The sequence below is a fragment of the Alosa pseudoharengus genome, unplaced genomic scaffold (assembly GCF_046254945.1).
Source record: "Alosa pseudoharengus isolate Yale_2024_CS ecotype anadromous, Long Island Sound unplaced genomic scaffold, YU_APseudo_1.1 YU_APseudo_1.1_scf_1, whole genome shotgun sequence".
Lineage (NCBI taxonomy): Eukaryota > Metazoa > Chordata > Actinopteri > Clupeiformes > Clupeidae > Alosa > Alosa pseudoharengus.
Genome location: NW_027468564.1, coordinates 43,458,167 through 43,476,710, shown reverse-complemented (window position 1 = coordinate 43,476,710; position 18,544 = coordinate 43,458,167). Strand labels below are relative to the sequence as shown.

Genomic DNA, 18,544 nt, shown 5'->3' with positions numbered 1-18,544 from the left:
GACTTCATTACAAGCTGAACAAAGAGCATACGTTATAAATTGATTTGCGATGGCGAATATTTCTGCTTTTAGCCATTTGATCAAATTTGTGATGTGCGTAAATATAACGCCACAGCGTGCATGTGTAGTGTAATTGGCAGCTATGTGTGTCATCCATTTAAAGTCATATGTCCTCACAACTATTTATATTTGTATAAGGCTCAGCTCACGTTGAAAGACAAGAAAGACAAAGAGACAGAGAGAGAAAGAAAGAAAGAAAGGAAAAGAGAGAGAGAGAGAGGGGGGGATAGAGAGAGAGAGACAGAGAGAGAGAGAGAAAGAGACAGAGGAGTAGTAGTCCCTTGCACTCTTCGGAGTAGGACAAAATATCTAATCCAATCTTCCAACTTCATCTGACCAGCAGAAACACTTCAATATAAACTCAAGAAAACTGCCACAGTTATTGATGAACAATTATAAATACCACTATACGTCATACATGCAACAGTGTGTTGTATTTACTGTCAACTATCTTGAGATTACCGGTTTTCAACACCACCACATGGCTTGAGGCCAGTCTATAAGGATGTTAGCGCCATGCTAAACTCAACTCATATGATTCAGTCAGGTGTCATCTCCACTTGCCTAACAGCTGCCATGCAAAATGAAACACATCCTGACAGACTGGCTACATTTCAAAACAATGTGATAGATGTGATTTCAGTCTAGACTAGAACAGTTATGGATAGGCAATCTATACCAGTCATCCATCATGAACAGAATACAGAATCAAACATATTCACAACTTACTGGATAGACATGGAGTGATTGAAACGGATGGGGGAGAGGGGGAGAGGGGGGTGTATTGTGTGTGCATTGCATGTTAACGGATGGTGTTACATGCATGGCATCATCCCTGAGCATTTAACTGGTGCAAGAGTGGGAGACATTGAAGAACAAACAAGCAGACAGAGAGGGGGAGAGGGAAGGAGGGAGAGAGGAATGAAGAGAGGGAGGGAGGGAGAGAGGGATGAAGATGGTGATAAAAGCAGCGAAGGATGTTTGAGCTCTTTGAGCGACTTAGCAGAGTGAGAAGAATAAGCAATGACCCTGCACATCGACTCTCTGACACACACAAGCACACACACGCACGCACACACAGTTCAGAAAAGTGAATTTCTCTTTTAAGTACCCTCCAATTTCTTCTTCTTTCTCAGTCTTAAAAGCTCTCCTCTTTCAGACTCTGCTCTCGACTCATTCTATTCTCCTGCCGCTCCCACACACACTCTCTTGGTCTTACATCAGTCAGTGTGTATGTACAGACACCAACATATCATGTTTATGACCTACAATCTGAAACTGGGTTAAACCGGGAAACTGGGATAAAAAGGTCCAGACCAACTTTACAAAATTATCTAAACCTATACCAAGGCCAAGTCTAAGGGCCTTTTGGGAAGAAACAAACAAAATGTTTAGGTACAATTTAAGGTATATAACTTACGAGTGATGTACATTAGACGGTTTTGGGAAGCGTAGTCCCAATCTACGAATGAGCAGACAACTTCTTTCCTTCTGATCCCCTCTCCTTCCTCTCTCTGTCATCCTCTTCCTTCTCTGTGTATCAACCTCTCCAATCCGTTTCACTTCCCAAGTCATCTCTGACGCTCTCAGACACTCTCTTTCTCTTTCTCCCTCAGCATCAGTCATCAAACCCCGTGGATGGACCACCAAGGCTGACCTCACCTCACCTCACCATCAATAATGACTCACCAATGGAAATAACCTTGCTCTCCCATCATCTGTTCCAGCCCCCCCCCCCCCCCCAACCCTTTTAAAATCACTCACACGTCCACTCTTGTCCCCTCTGTTCTCTCACCTAAGCTCTAGTTATCCACCTCTGCATTCTCTCCTCCACCATCTCCATTTTCCACTCCCCGTGCACAGCGTATCCCCCTTCGCTCACAGTCAGCCACGTGCATTGCATACCGGTGGAGAAGAAGAGTAAAACAGCTCATTCTCACTGAGATACTAGTCTGGCTTCTCTCAGTGCAGCATGATACCCTCAGCTCATAGTCTGGCTTCTCTCAGTGCAGCATGATACCCTCAGCTCATAGTCTGGCTTCTCTCAGTGCAGCTTGATACCCTCAGCTCATAGTCTGGCTTCTCTCAGTGCAGCATGATACCCTCAGCTCATAGTCTGGCTTCTCTCAGTGCAGCATGATGCCCTCAGCTCATAGTCTGGCTTCTCTCAGTGCAGCATGATACCCTCAGCTCATAGTCTGGCTCCTCTCAGTGCAGCATGATTCCCTCAGCCACCAGGATGGTGGGCCAAGGGAATGATGTTAGTTTCAAAGTCGAGAGCAGCCGTGGAAAACGATAGTAACAATGCCTAGTACAAACATAAATATATTAGGAATTAGAAAGTAATGATAGGAATCCCTGATCAATGTGATTGAAATGATTGGTCCAGCCTAACCAAAGTTAATGCAAAGTCTACGACCATTACGATGCAAGGGTTGGAAACATTTATCAATGAAAATTACCCACAGTCTCTCCACAATGTGTGTCTGGTGATATCAGGTTAGAAGAAAAGGATATGAGAGACAGGACAAGGCAATGAGTAGAAGTCATCACTGAAGCATTTCCTGACTGAGTGAGGCTCTTCAACAATGTGTAGAATGTGTGGTGCCATCTTCAAATGTGCTTCCCATACTTTTTCCAGTGAGTATACTCATTCCCCCTGGTCATTATTGTGCTGTCACTAACGGAGGAAGCCATGGGGAGAGTGAAAGTGTGTGTGTGTGTGTGTGTGTGTGTGTGTGGGGGGGGTTCACTGTCCTGTGATCCCCGATTACCTTCTCACAGAAACTGTAAAGATATAAGAGGAAAATATCACAAGGCCTACGTAGCTAGCCGGCTGCCCAGGTAAAGTTAGGATCTGTTAATGATGTTGTAACACCATGCCAACACCGGTACTAACACAACACAAAGCTATAAGACTGTGGCAAAACAGGTTTTGTTCTTCTCAGGAAGATTCTTTGTCATAACCAACCCACACACATTTCCAGGTAATCAACAAAACATCTGATCGCTAAATTCCTGTGCCTTTTGTCTGTGAGGTTTACAGAGACACAATCGGTGTCAGTGCAGGGATCGCACATGTCACGTATTGACCATGACGCAGACTTCACAAGACCTCATCAACAACTTTGCTTCCTTCTAATGTTATAATTTGACTGTTAAATATTAATTGACCTGGCAACGGAATCTGGTCATTCTGTACAGTTTGCAGGTTACACATTCACGTATCTTACGATATGTGTGGCATTTCAAGATGGCACAATGCTTTGCATCGAAAATAATACAAATTTCATTTTCACGCATGACATGGAGTAATTTATTTGTCAAAGAATAACTCAACTTAAGCTACCTACCAACACACACACATGTATTGACACTTTAATTCATGCAGCCTGCATAGATCCCAGCCTGTCAAAGGCTGACTGAAAACTGGATCTGTAATTGTAGAGACAAATAATATTTGGCTAAATATTCCAAACAAAACCGTAATTGCATGAAGATGAAACATTGAACTATAGTAATCTGCCCACACATAGGCCTACCCAAAAGGGCAAGAACAGGGCTGTGTAACACCATAGTATTTCAAAAAGAAAACATATAAACACATCACTCCATCTGTTCATGAATTTGATATGGGGCATTTGGTCCCCCCCGATGTTGACTCTATGGCTACGGCCTTGAGGAGAATTGAATCGCCCAAATTTCCCATGCCTGATGACTAGAACCGCTCCTCAGAGAAAGTGTTGGCCTGTACGTGAAATGGCAAAATGGGAAAATACAGTGGGAGGGTGGGAGAGGATGACGCAGCAAATTAACCATCACTCTCAGCACTCACAGTGACACGGCAATGGTCAGTGCAACTGACCATCTTCTTCCTGTTTATAGCCACGGGCAGGGCGTCAAGCTTTCCACAATCCAGACATTTAAACTATGGTGGGACGTGGTAGGCTGCCTGTGGTTGGATGGATGGACCTGCAGCAGGTTTTGGACTTGTTCTAGGTGGGAGACACTCCCCAGAACACACAAGTATAAATAAGTAAGTATAAGTATATATACACGTTTGATCTCGTGAGGGAAATTTGGTGTCTGCATTTATCCCAGTCTGTGAATTAGTGAAACACAATCAGCACACAGTGAACACGCAGTGAGGTGAAGCACACACTAGTCCCGGCGAAGTAAGCAACCCTTTGGTAACAAGCCCGAAGCCCTAACCAGTAGGCCACGGCCTGCCACAAAGCAGCTGCTGCAAAGCCCAACCCTGAGCAAATAACCTCAGCAGGACCAGAGCTGCCCTCAGAGCACCGCATTAGTCCTCATAGTGACGGGAGAGAGAGACCTCCGTCCTCAGTCTTACATAAGATGTCTTATGCATTAGACTGAGGGTCATTCTCTCTGGTGAAACCAGACAAACCTGTTAGCAAATTTGAATTTGTCCTTCAGGTCCATCTAGAAAGGAGCCCATTGACGCCCATTTACCAACTTTGCCCTTTCACCACTTCCACGGGTGTAACTTGCAGTTAAATTAAATTTAAATGTGTGCATTAAATCCTTACCAAATCTTTTCAGAAGTGCAGCAAACATATATTTCTAGTAAGGTTTTACATGCAGTTGTTTACTTAATACCAAAGAAAAAAACATTCCTAGGTTATTGGATATGGTTCACCCAGGCAACCGTACCTCCCTTCCCTGTCTCAAAATGAGACCGAACTCCACCCCGGACACACCCTGCAACTGTGTGCCTGTGTGTGTGTGTGTGTGTGTGTGTTTGTTTTTCCATGGATATAAGCCGTATCCGCAAAGCACCACGAGACCAAACGTGTGTCAATGACACGGCCATTTTCATTCTGCGTCATCGCGCAGCAGCGTTGGTGATCATGTGATCCCCGCTCGCCTCGTCGCCAACCGTCACCTTCTATGAGCTATGGCGTATAAGAGAGTCCAGTCACGTCTCACTCCCTCTGAATGGGGTGACTTCCTCCACAAGGCACACGGCATACTAACGATATGGATGGGTGTGATCTGCCTGGGAGGAGGAGAGAAATGAAGACAGATTCTGTGTGTGTGTGTGTGTGTGTGTGTGTGTGTGTGTGTGTGTGTGTGTGTGTGTGTGTGTATATTGTTCGTTCAATACATATTTATTGATACATCAATTATTCAATTCAATGATTATTATTAGGCTATTAGTGTCAATAAAGTACTAAATTGAAATTAAATAGAGGACAGAGAGAAATACATAAATAAGGAGAGAGAGAGAGAGAGAGAGAGAGAGAGATTGAGCCTCCTGTCATTCACGTGTGGCCTACTTTCCCTGATGTGCCAGGTCAGCGTGCCTTTCCAAACACACATTTTTGTCCTGCATCCTGCATCCTGTCCCATGTGGGTTCTGTTGAACGCAGGGTGGCCCCAGAAGCGTGAAGCACGCCAAGAACTCTTCCACACCTGGACACCCCCCCCCCCCCCCCCCTTCCTCCACCCTCCACACCCAATCCTCCCTCCCTCACCCCTAGAGCAGGGCTGCTTAGGGGCCCAAACATCATCTGAGAGCACTGGGGAGGCCATTGTACTTACAGTAACTCTGATATCTGACATGTGAATCTATACTGTATGGCATTGTAACATGACAGGCTTATATTTTCTTATTATAAATCAAGACATAAATGTTTTTTTTGTCTTCCCTTAAGTATTCACAAGATACCTTTTTATTTCAAACCTACATATTTAATAGGAAAGTGCGTAGAGTAAAAGCATGACATATGAAATAGCTCTGAATCCAAACTTGGTGTGAGAGAGAGTGAGTATGACTTTGAGTGTATGTCATTTCTATCAGACAGACAGTGGGCCTTGTTTACTAGCGGACTCCTCTATTTTACTGCATTCAGTACTCTTCAAGCTCGTCATTCTGACGCAAGGCAAATCACATGTAAAAGAGGTAGAGACAGAGAGAGACTGACTGACTGACTGTGTGTGTGTGTGTGTGTGTGTGTGTGTGTGTGTGTGTGTGTGTGTGTGTGTGTGTGTGTGTGTGTGTGTGTGTGTGTGTGTGTGTGCTGCCTGTCAGCAACAGGACTACAGACCGTCACACAAGATGGAAAAGCACTGCTGATGGACGACTTCTCATTTTTATGGAACCCGACACACACTCACACTCACACACACACACAGACACACACATACACACACACACTCCACCTGTCAACAGGGCCTCATTGGTATCAGATGTCCCCCATGTGTGGGGCAACTTCTGTGCTGTTACACAGAGTCCCGAAACAGAGCAGGGGGAGGAGACACCAAGGACAGGACCACAGCACCCCGACACTCACACAACACAATGCAGACAGCAGGAGTCATGGAGGAGTGAGGGGTAGAAGAGGCTGATACATGGTGTGTGTGTGTGTGTGTGTGTTGGTGTATGTCTGGGATTGTGTGTGAGTGAGAGAGAGAGAGAGAAAAAGTGAGAGAACTGTCTTTGAGAGTGAGAGTCCCTGATAGCACAGGGGCGTTGAATCCACGTTGAATCAACCTCCGCCGCTTCAAACAAACGTGGATTCAATGCCCCTTTGCTATCTGGGGTGTGTGTTGTTATCTCTGCCTAACAGCTTCACAGTAGACAACTTAGGCAAAGGAGCAGGGCCAGATTATGAGATATATAGTGTGCGTGCGTGTGTGTGTGTGTGTGTGTGTGTGTGTGTGTGTCTGTCTGTCTATCATGTGTATAAAGTATCCCACAATGTGCCCAAGAGACTGTTTGTCAGATTAGAAGACCATCTCTGAAAACAGAAGGGGTGGGGTGTTTTTATGTATGTGTGTATGTGTGTGTGTTGTTAATACAACACATAGAGGCATCGCTCACACAAATTGATCCTCGACTATGGCCCGCCAAACGTCTCCGGTTCGGCACAGAGAGTGCGAGGGGGGCATGCTATCCATAATTGATACTCAGTGCTGCTGTGCTGTGAGCTGCCATTCTTGCAGACGAGACTGAAGCGTGTTATCTAATAGCGGCCAGCATGCTACAGGGCCATGGGTCCTCTGCTATACCTCCACACAGACAGCCCCTTAATGGGATGCCCCTGTAAAACATGCTTGTCAGGGGGCTTTTAGCGGTGCAGTGCCTCGGATGTCATTCGTTTGCCATTACACCACCAGTTAGCTGAAGCTAACCAGTTAAAGGGTCTCTTAAAGCTAACGTTTAGAAGTCACACAGAAAAGTTCAACAAGGCAGTTACACCAACAGCTTTAATATTTGGGATTTTGCATAAGCATGGAGATTAATATTGGTTGATTTCTTGTTTTATTTGCTTCATTAAATGTATGTGATACATTTATTCATGCAAAGGCCATACTCATGAAAATGAATTTCCCAGGAACCAATAAAGTACACGGCATCCAATCGTGTCTAGACATAGAGGACACTTACTCTGCCAACAACCAATGACCCATGGTCCACAGCATTATATTAAAACCATTAGCTTTTCAAAAAAATCCAGATGCAGGTGCTGATATTTAAAGATGTATTGTACGATAACAGAGGGATGCCACATTAGACTAAGAGGAGTGTTTCTAATGACAGAATGAAATGGACTGTTCATGAACAGATGAGGGTACTGCAGGGCACAGTGCCGAATGGAACAACATGTGCCTGAGATAGAACAGGTACTTTGGTTCTACTCTCCCACACCATCCCTCTATCTTTCTCTCTCTCTCTCATTCTCCCTCTCTCTCTCTCTCCCTCCCCCCCTCCTCCTCCCTCACTCTGTTTATCATTCTCCTCCATCCACTACAGATCAAACAGCAAAAAACCTGCTCTCTCTGTTTTCTGAATAGAACCCCACTCCCTGAGTTGCTTGCTGCCCGCTGCCAACTCTCCTGATGTCATTTCCTGTGCTTCTCTCCTGTGCCTCGCCTTATTCACATTCTGACGCTCCTCCTTCCCTTCCTCTCACGTCCTCCAATGACTCAACTCAATGTTAGTTAGCATGATCAACACATGTTACTCAACTCAACCGTGTTAGCATAATCAACACATCTCCATATTACCCACACACACACACACACACATTACACAGGGAACCGAAGCCAAGACAAGTACATTTGCACTCACAGATTGAGTGAGGATTGTATATTTTGTGTGCATGTGAATATTACTGCCATTGTGCATGCTGGTGTTAACATGCCTTTGCTATGGCTATTTCCCAGTGTCCCACCATTAAGGAGCACAGATTGTACAGGGATTGTACATAGCTTGCGTTTCATTGAGAATGATCCCTAGTGCCATGACTGTAGTCGTGTGTATGCTAACCGGTGGTGTTAAATGTCTCTCAAAATATGACTTTGCTATGGCTATTTCACAGCTGCAGTGCACCCGCCCACAGACAAGGCACTTCACCACTCTCCCTACCCTCCCCTGGGAGGCTGAGGGGCTTGCTGCTTCATCGTCTCTCTTCAGATGTTCAGATGCCTCACGTCTGAAGAGCGCACACACACACACACACACACACACACACACACACACACACAGACAGAGAGACACACACAGAGAGACACACACACACAGGAATGGAGTGACTAGATCAGGGATGGGCAAACTACGGCCCGCGGGCCGGATCCGGCCCGCCAAGCACTTTCATCCGGCCCGCCGAGCATTTCATTTAGGCTAGTTATCAGGCTGCTCGCTATTTTTTTCCTGCGATAGACGTTGGTTAGCTTTACTGCAAACTGCTTTTCACTCTCCTTAGATAACGTTTACAATGTCAATGTCAAAACATCATGTTAAATAGAGATAACATCATGTTAAACTAATTTAACTCTTAGTTATCTCCTTTGCAGCAGATCTAACGTGAACATATGCAATCCATTTAATTGGGAAAGCGTCTGCACTCACGAGAGGGAGAGAGAGCCGCAGGTTCCAGCTGGCTTGTGATTGTTGATAATTGATATCTCCTCCTTATAAGAAAGTTTTAAAAGGAAATCATGAAGGCAACAGTAGTTCCCACTACTGACCATTTAAAAACTTTGAGAGGGCCCAGCCGTAGGTACAGCACTAGCCATAGTGGAGCAGGCAGAAGATCATTGAGAAATAAACGTGAATTAAAGCGACTGTCTTAAAGCGATAGTGTACAATTTATACATTTGTTTAACAGCATAAAATTAGCAGTATTTTTAAAACAAATTAGCACTATTTTAAAACAAATACTTTTCATACTAAATTATAGGCTATAAAAAATGTATTTTTTTAGGCGTGTGTCGTCGGGGGGAGGGGGGGGGGTTGTGTGGCCCGCCGGCCAATTTTCAAAACCCAATGTGGCCCTTGAGCCAAAAAGTTTGCCCACCCCTGGACTAGATGAATGTCAGGGTTTTTGCTGCTTTGCCCTCCAGGCAAACTCAAGCCAGCCAATAAATTGGTCCAAAAAGGTTGAAAAGAATAGAGACTATGAGAGAGATAAACAGAGAGAGAGAAAGAAAGAAAGAAAGAAAGAAAATCAGATAAAAAGGAGAGGACTGACTGACAGACAATGGATAGTGAGATAGTGAGAGAGAGACGGAGAAAGAGAAAGAGTGTTCAGGGACATGGAAGACCCAAATGAGGGGACCCGTGCAAACAGCAGAAGGAACAAGATAGAGACTGACAGAAGAGAGGCAGGCAGACTAACACCGATTCAAAGACAAATGTAGGGAATGGTATGGTATGGGAACTACCCAGGTCACTACCGACTCTGCCTTGGGACAGGACAGCCTCTGGGCAGGGCAAGACCACTGACTGTACAAAGCACAGACAGTGTTATATGTTCACGGCTACTAGCTTACTCGCTAGTGTAAAGTAAGGCCAAAAGTAAGGCCAAATACAGTCAGTTCTGTTGGACGTGACCGATTGTCTGTTATGGTTGGGCTGAAAAGGCGCCCTGTAACTAGGGCTGGGCGATATATCGGTATTACGACTACGACCGATATATTTTTGAAAACGATATGTAGTTGAGACAATATCGTAATACCGGTATTATGTCAAATAATGGGCCATTTTATCAAAGCCACTTGCTCTTCTGTGTTCAGACCATTCAGATAGCCGCAGCTCTGCTCAACTGCGCCCCTTACGTGTGCACGTTCTCCCTCGCAGCACTACAAACTTTCAAACATGACGGACACTGAGTCAGATTTTGTTTACCTTGATCAGAGGTTGGTGCTGATGCCTATTCCGTCGGCACATCAACGGCTAGACCGAGAATTCTCGTTGTGAAATCAAAATTCCACTGGAGCTCCAAGCGGTTTTGTACACGCAGATTTAAGTTACAACACTGTTTGCAGCTACAGCTCTTTGACTCACGGTAAAATGTCATTTTTGGTACATAGCCTAGCTAATTTAAATACACTGATGAATGCTTGCGTTTAGCGACAGTAGCAGATCTAAAGTCCTCAGGGAGACAACCTAAACGCTGATTTTATTAAGAGGATATGCACGCGACTCGCGAGCAGTTAGGGCATCATTTTTTATGATTCCTGAAACCCCATTCAATCGTGCATAGGGATTTTTCTTACGAACAGGAACATGCAAAAATTAACGCATACAAAACGACGGTAGCGTCTATCACACTCTTGATGAGTGACTCAGTTACGTTGTTTAAGTAGCCTAATTGTTTAAAACTATTTTTGTTGTTGATAGCAACATGTCTAGGCCATCATAGTCTACATTTGCTTGTCATCTAGGCCCTATCAAACCCTTACAGGTAAAAAAACTGCATTGTGTGACAAAACTGCAGTTTTTTTCAATATTGTTGTGCCCAAAATAGCCTATTGCATTGTGCAGTACAATGTAGGCCTGCGTTGTCAGTCAGGGTCAACTTTTGGTCTTTTGTTATTTGCACAGCTTTATCAGAGCAACTGTAGCCTATGCCTATTGTAGGCCTATGTTATTGTTTACACTTTTTTGCACAGCTCTGTTAGAGCAGTCTGAAATTAATATAATTAAAACTGTCTGTGTTGTCATAATTGTTGTGTTGAGTGAATATATGAAGCACTTCGCTCTTTCTGTTTGAAATATCAATATCGTATCGATATCGTATATCGCCAATCAGCCCAAAAATATCGGGATATCAGTTTTGGTCCATATCGCCCAGCCCTACCTGTAACCGTGGCTGGAATCTGGCAAATTATGGCTGACCCGTTTAAGTTTAGTTTAAGTTTAATTTATTAACAATGTAAGTACTAACATGGTGCCATGCAGCCCGTGTTATTTTACAGTCAATTGGGCAAAAGCACTCATGCCGGAGTCTGATGGCATTTGTGGAAAAATAAGACGTCAGTGAAAGAGGACAGACGCAACAACAAACCTGACAACAAAACAGACACTCAACAAAAACATTGGCTCATTCGTTCCGGCAGGTGTCGGCTGGCTATAGCTGACTGGCATCATATTGCCTGTGGGGTGGCACCTTGCTGTTTTATGAATCATGCCTCATTGCACACAAACACACCAAACCTCCTCACAGAGCTAGTTAGTGAATGAAGGAAGGGAACAAGCCCAGGCAAGTGCCTTGCCCCATTCAGACAGCTGGTAAACACAATGCCACAAAACAGGACTCTACTGAATACAGGAGAATGAGGGGCAGAAACATCTATGATTGCTAATGTGCACATGGCCAAAGAGACATGGCACTGAAGCTGGTATAGTGGATAGAGGGTAAGAGTGGAAATATAATCACCAACTGGATCAATTTTCTACTGCATGCTTATAGTGATAAGCTCACAATTGATAGCCTACTCAAGAAGATTAATGGCAAGGATATTCAGTGACTTTCCAACACAGGTTGGCATAACCAGAGCAGATAATGTCTGGATAAGGGAAAGGCACATCCATGTGCATGTCTGCACTTGGGGAGCGACAAGGCTGTGACTGCTATGTTTATTAATGTTCAACAATAAACAAACAAACAAACAAACAAACAAACAAACAAGTATGTGCTGTGCCCTCCTCCCCATGGAAAAAGCTGTGTGCTACAAAATGTTCCCTGATCACCTTAATCAAACAACCTTAAGTGTTTCTGAACGTTTTGTAGACACACACCGCTGAGATTGGTAATTGAGCGAGAAACATTACCGGGGTAATTGCGATGGGTAACCAGTCCTTTACCACTCCGTGACACTTCGCCACAGTGGTTATCTTTGAATTACACACGCAAGCGCGAGGTGAGCTGCTGTCCTGCTTGTCACTTCACAGGCGAAGGACTGTCAAATTAGGTTGTTACAAAATATTAAATACAACCACACGAGAACCATAGCAAAGTAGGGAGAGAAGTTAAAAAGAAAGATGAATGAAAGATATCTCCCCAAAAGCGTTCCTTCTGCAAATACGCACAAAGCCTAAACAAAAGTATCAGGTTCTAATCACGCGAGCAAGACAACATGCGACTGTTTCGCTGATCTCTATTTGAGAAACGTTCTTCCTATAATTTTTCAGCTACAGACTGGAGCCTGACGACAGCCAGCAAGTCGCATGCCTCCCAAACGTGCTTATATCGGCCAGGCTGTATAGCCAAGCAACACACACTTCAAACCAATGAGTAATGGACTGTCATTATGTTCAAATTGCTATAGCGCTACAGTGACACATTTTGATGGAGGATGTTGCCTACCCTCTCCCTTAGAAAATGTGGGTAACCTAGAACATGAACTACTGAAAGTTGTTTTCCGATAACACCAATGTGTGTGTGTGTGTGTGTGTGTGTGTGTGTGTGTGTGTGTGTATTCCCTGTTTCTCTAAAGCGACACAGTAGCAGTGATGCTTTATGTAATGACGATGGAAGAGTAGCATAGCGGTGCCAATGCAGTCTGGTTGTCCATAATCCACATTTCAAGAAATGCTTTCTGTGAAGCTATTTACATTCGTTATTACCTTATTGCTGTGATTGGTAGCAGTGTCCCCGTAGAACGTCATGCATTGACTACAAATGCAGCTTAACTCACAGAGCGCGAGGGCAACAGCAGGACGACAGCCTATAATTTGTCCTCCCACTGAATCCCGCAAAGCTGCATTGACCCAATGCAGATTTCACATAATTGTCTCTATCTGTCCGTGGGTTTTATATTATTTACATGTTTGATGGAGACTATATCTTTCGAGATGGGCTAAACCCAGCATGTAACTTTTCCCCATTTGGTCCACTAGAAACATTTTCCTACAAAGTGTGTAGGCTACTGCTAAGGCGTCCAAGGTATAGGCGTGACGGGCCCACACACAATGGTACGGACTCCAGTCTGCATCACACAAGTGCTGCGCCAACATTTCGTTCTCGAAAATCAACGTCTTTGCGCTGACATTACGCTTTTAAAAAATACACGGATGCGAATTTAACATTGTATCTTACCTGTCGATAAGATTGCGTCTTTTGTGTGCGTTGTCACCTTTGCTCTAATGGCAATATCCCACACGAGATAAATCCTTAGGCTACAAATCCAACTAGGCAAGGCTGAACAGCAGATGACGAATCACATCAGAGAGCATTCGCTTGTTTGCGTCTGCTCAATGGTTAGACTTTGTCCACCGATGGCCTCAATGTTTTGTGATGACCCGTTCAGTAAAAAAAAAAAACTCGGTCGGCTTTCTCTGTCAGTGCGGACTTAACTGCAAAAAAATAGCTGAGGACGCTCTAAGAAAATAAATACCGGCAATTGGAGGCTTAATATGTTCCATTGTGAAGCACGCTGCTGACGCTAGGTGGCCATCCGTGACAGACTTCCGTTATGCACTTCAACACATTGGTCCTGGCTCTGGAGAGGTTCCAACAACGCCCCAAGCTAATTCTGCCCCTAGCGTTTACCCTGGGTAATAGCGTAGGCCTATATCCCGTGTGGGGTTATGTAAACCTATGATAATAGCCTATATATGTCAAAAAATTTGACGTAGGGTATCAGGAATTGTTTTGGCACACTGACCCAGGTAAAAATGAACTGTAAAATGTCATATTAAAACTGTAAAGTACTTCATGGTTGAACTGTTAAAGTTCACTGTAAACAATCATCCATTTTTACAATTTTACTATGAAAGTTCATTGCAGTTCGTGGTCATTTGGTCGAAATTACTTTGAAATTAACTGTCAAAGTTCATGGTGAAAACATCAACTTGTGAATGTTTCATGGTTCAGCATTCACAGTTCTACTATGAAAATGTATAGCCTAAATATGATCTGTGAAATTTCATATTAAACGTGTAAAATACTTCATGGTTGAACTATTAAAGTTCACTTTAAAACAATCATCCATGTTTACAATTCTACTATGAAAGTTCATTGCAGTTTGTGGTAATTTGGTCAAAATGACTTTGAAATTAACTGTCATAGTTCACAGTGAAAACATCAACTTGTGAATGTTTTACAGTTCAGCATTCACAGTTCTACTATGAAAATGTATAAATATGATCTGTGAAATTTCATATTAAAACTATAAAATACTTTATGGTTGAACTATTAAAGTTCACTTTAAAACAATCATCCATGTTTACAATTCTACTATGAAAGTTCATTGCAGTTTGTGGTAATTTGGTCTAAATTACTTTGAAATGAACTGTCATAGTTAGTTAGTTTATTTATCCTTACATAGGAAATTTGTTTTCACATACCACAAGCCTCACAGACATGAAATACATAGGTACACACAGTTACAGTTCTTCACCCACCACCCTGTCACCACATACCCAACCCACATAGATGTACATACACAGCACATATATCACAACAGCACATATACAGCACATTACAGATACAAACAGCAAAACCATCACCAGTTGGCATTACAGAGGAATGAGGGCGGCACAGTGATCCATCACCGCTGTGACCTGTTGTTCAGTGCTGCTATTGCAGAGGGCACAAAGCTTTTCCAAAAGCGTACTCGCTTCCACCCCATAGCTCTGTATCTGCGTCTTGATGGAAGCAGAGTGAAGAAGGGATCGAGGGGGTGGGTGGGGTCATGAGCGATGGTCTGTGCTCTGTTCTTGGTGAGTTTACTGTTGAGGTCTGATAGATTAGGGGTGGGGAGGCCTATTGCTTTAGCTGCGGTATGAGTGATGCGTGTGAGTCTGTTTTTGTTGGCAGCAGTTAGCATGTTGAAAAAGCAGGGAAGGCACAGTGTAAACATCAACTTGTGAATGTTTCACAGTTCAGCCTTCACAGTTCTATTATGAAAATGTATAAATATGATATGTGAAATTTCATATTAAAACTGTAATATAATTCATGGTTGAACTATCAAAAGTTCACCTTAAAACAATCATCCATGTTTACAATCCTACTATAAAAGTTAATTGCAGTTCTTGGTAATTTGGTCCAAATTACGTTGAAATTCACTGGTAACAACTTGTTAATGTTTCACAGTTTAGCATTCACGTTCTACTACAAAAATATATAGCACTTGAAAAGAATTCCTGTATTTTTTGCGGGAAAAAATAAGCCAACTGTGTTGCCAGAAAGTCAGTAAAAAGCACAACTGTAATAATCTTTACAAAACAACTTGTAAATGTAACATTTTGAACCTGCATATACAACTTTGGATTTCTGATAAATTAGCATGACCATTACGCTATATAACATTTTTTTCCAGTAAAATTTACATCAAGTCGGGGCGCTGTGGCGCAACAGGCTACAGCGCCCGTACCATGTCCCGATCCCACCCCATCTCTCTCTCTCCCACTCACTTCCTGTCAATCTTCACTGTCCTGTCAGAATAAAGGCAAAACGCCCAAAAAATATACTTTAAAAAAAAGAAAATACATTTTGCCACTTCTTGTACATCAAATCCCATTCAATTTTACTGAAAAATACAAGCAACATTATTTCACTGTAAAAGCCTCATTATAGGAGTGTTATATAATTGAATTTATTTGTAGATACCCCTTAACAATTATTTATGATGTAATGTCTTTTGATGCATTAATAATTATTTATGCAAAAGCAATATCTGAAATACCAGCCATATGTTCATACACAGATCTAGAGTTGTCTCACAAAGTTTTTTTAACCAAAAAGACTTTATTGGAGCAAAACCTCTGTAAATTCTAGGGAAAGAGTTTACAGACATTAGTGTACAACAAACTGGCATTGTCAAAAAGCACTCAGTAACAATGGAATGTAAACAAAAATATATCTTAAACTCTTTACCTTGAAGAACTGAACAGATAAAGACATCAAAGTAAAATCTTACTGAGCTTAGTCAATAATCAGACATCATGACCAGAGAATCAGGGTGAGAACTCTGGGGTACATATGAAGACAGATGTGTTTGTCTCCTCCACTGTAGATCTATTCTCTGGGTTGATGGAATAGAAACTTCTTGGGAAAGAGAAAAAGAAGAGAGAGAGAAAGAAGTACACTATTAAATATAGCTGAAAGCAGCAATGAGGGGGCCAAGCAAACAAGCTGGAGTTGCCATGCAACTCAATGTTGTTACATCAGATATATGGCTATAAGCAGTCACAGCAAGTTTCATGTCAAACAGCCGAAGATTGGTTAGAATATAAGTTCACTTCCTGTTTAGCAGCGTTGCCACCTATTTCGATTGGCTGTCACGAGCAAACAATTTTGTCAATTGCTTCAGAAAGTAATGCACTAATAAGGCATTCTGTGAAGATGGTCTGTGCCAATTTTGGTGAAGATCGATTCAAATGTGTAACCTGTGAAAATGTTTTTGTGTTTCCGACAAAATCCAAGATGGCAGCCAGATCGATTACAGTGACATCACAAGTTGCCATTTGTCGTCTTTCAGACCTCCCACAGTATTAACAGACACCACTAGTAAGTTTTAATTCCAAACACATCAATAGTTTCAAGCCAAAATGCACTTTTGCTAAGTGCAGTGCCCCCTACAGGTCAAAGGTCACCAAATTTCTTGAGCATTCTCCTAATTTGACCATTAGTCCGTGTATCATGTTTGATTTTGATGCCTGAAAGGGTTGCCAAGATATGACCTCACTTCCTGTTTGGCGGCTTTGCCACCAATTTCGATTGGCTGTTACAGACGCATGCTTTTGTCAATTGTTCCAGAAAGTAATGCATTGATAAGGCATGGTCTGAAAATAATGTGTGTCAAGTTTGGTGACGATTAGATAAAATTTGTGACCTTTGAAAATTTAGTTTCACTTTTGATAAAATCCAATATGACGGAAAATCCATCATGGCGCTAAATTGACGGCATAGGATGTGTTGAACTCGGCTTGGTCCAAGGACTCCATAGATATATACACTAGATGTCGCCTTGACTACTGCTGTTCATTGGAACGAATGCGTCAATCGAGACGCCATTTTGCTTCAGTGATCCACTCCTCTATAATGCATTAGTTTCAATCTGGGCAAAGATCTAGCGAAAATAAAATCACCATAAATCGTCAAAATCTCAAGCAATCATCTAGTTTTTTGGGTTGTTCCAACTGACAGGCATGTATTTATGGTTGAGTCTAGAGTAAACTAAGCTTAAGACGATAATAAAGATACATTTTACCTGTCTAGCCCCATAGACTCCCATTCATTCTGCACTAGCTAGCGGCGGCCCCTAGAGGAACAATGAGTAAACTGCAACCAGGTTCGATACAATGAAAGTAAACAGGCTCTTCGTAGACAGGCTCTGGTTGAGGCCACATACCCCTCGTCTCGTTTACTCATGTAAGTTGTAATCTCACCAGAAGTTGCTGTAGATCTGTAGAACATTTACCTCTGCTACTACATAGGCTACGCCAGTCGTTACTTTTATAATCATGGGTCAGTGCCATGGGCAAATGAGATGTAGCTGAATTCATAAATGACAAAGCCATGAGAAAGGTGATTTTCTTACGTTTCAACAACAAAGAAGCCGATCTGCCATCGTTGTGAGAAGTTCCCAAATTTGTCGCTAATCGCTAAAAAGGTTTTCTATCGCTGGGGATGGCCAAACGTCGCTAAATAGGTAACGCTGACAATACAGGAGAACTAGTTTAGCGCTTCAGATCCCTGTACCAAGATGGCGGCGGTGTTGACGCATGCTGAGAAGCAGAAGGCGACATCTAGTGTATATATCTATGCAAGGACTCCAAAGATACCTCATTTTTGAAAATCAGGCCAATGGGTCAAAAGTTACGCGCATGAACGCACATCCAACTTTGGCCTGTTAGTGGCGCTAGAGGTGCCGGCATAAAACTTGGTGAAATGATTCATTGGACTGTCCCCAATCACTGTGCCAAATTTTACAACTTTTTACCAGACGATTCTATGGGCTGCCAGACTCCCATGGCGGAATAATAGGGAAGAAAACATACAATACGAAGTTTAGCGTTTGCAGCCATCTTGAATTTATTGAATTGGATCTTGAATTGGATTCCAGTTTCTTCCAGTAGCAGCAACTGGAATCCATGCATTTCCACTGAATTATTTTTGGAATCTGATCCCTTATCATACCTGTTCATTCTTACTCGTCGCTCGACTTATCGTGACTAAATTGAAGATGGCTGCAAACACTAAACTTCGTGAAGATACTG

At 42.8% G+C, this 18,544-nt stretch overlaps 1 protein-coding gene across 3 annotated transcripts in view; it reads right to left on the bottom strand.

The window, feature by feature from the left end:
* LOC143129162 (mechanosensitive cation channel TMEM63B-like) overlaps nucleotides 1–13,696 on the bottom strand; it is a 75,514-nt gene extending 61,818 nt beyond the window's left edge. For 2 of the 3 annotated variants that reach the window (XM_076289888.1, XM_076289890.1), the window contains exon 1: nucleotides 13,416–13,696. The gene's annotated coding sequence lies outside the window, so the exon portion shown is untranslated. Of the gene's footprint in view, nucleotides 1–12,943; nucleotides 13,337–13,415 lie in introns of those variants that run through there. The other variant, XM_076289889.1, reaches the window with a different exon arrangement.
* Nucleotides 13,697–18,544: the final 4,848 nt, after the last annotated feature.